At 35.9% G+C, this 437-nt stretch overlaps 1 protein-coding gene across 1 annotated transcript in view; it reads right to left on the bottom strand.

Moving 5' to 3' along the window:
• Heph (hephaestin) overlaps positions 1–437 on the bottom strand; it is an 82,938-nt gene that overhangs the window by 42,710 nt on the left and 39,791 nt on the right. The gene's annotated exons all lie outside the window — the stretch shown is intronic.

The following is a 437-nucleotide window of genomic DNA, read 5'->3' as shown; positions in this document are numbered from 1 at the left end:
GCCTCCATCAGAAAGAATGACATTGCCCCATTTGTTAGGAAATGGAAAGACTTGGAAAAAATTATATTAAGTGAAATAAGCCAAGCCCAAAGAAATATAGGTCCCATGGTTTCTCTTATTTGCAATAACTAGTATATGTCTGAAATAAGCAGAAACGTTCAGACAAGTTGATGTTAGGTGAAATGAACCCTAAGGAGTCAAATATTTTTTCTTTCATGTAATTGTTTCTAACATATTTATAAGATGATGTCTTTGTGGCTTTGTGTGTCCTTCTCCCACAGTATAACCCCTGTTTTCACTGTATTTGATGTTGGTATAATTTGTAGAGGTGAAGGACAAAAACAAATCGTTTAAATAGGGATACAGGTGGACCCATTGCAACAATGAGATGTACAAGTCGTTACGTTGAAAAACGAACTTTACAACTTTGGCGGGGG

Source organism: Dipodomys ordii, unplaced genomic scaffold, assembly GCF_000151885.1.
Source record: "Dipodomys ordii isolate 6190 unplaced genomic scaffold, Dord_2.0 Scaffold187, whole genome shotgun sequence".
NCBI lineage: Eukaryota > Metazoa > Chordata > Mammalia > Rodentia > Heteromyidae > Dipodomys > Dipodomys ordii.
This window is presented reverse-complemented; position numbering and strand designations above follow the sequence as displayed.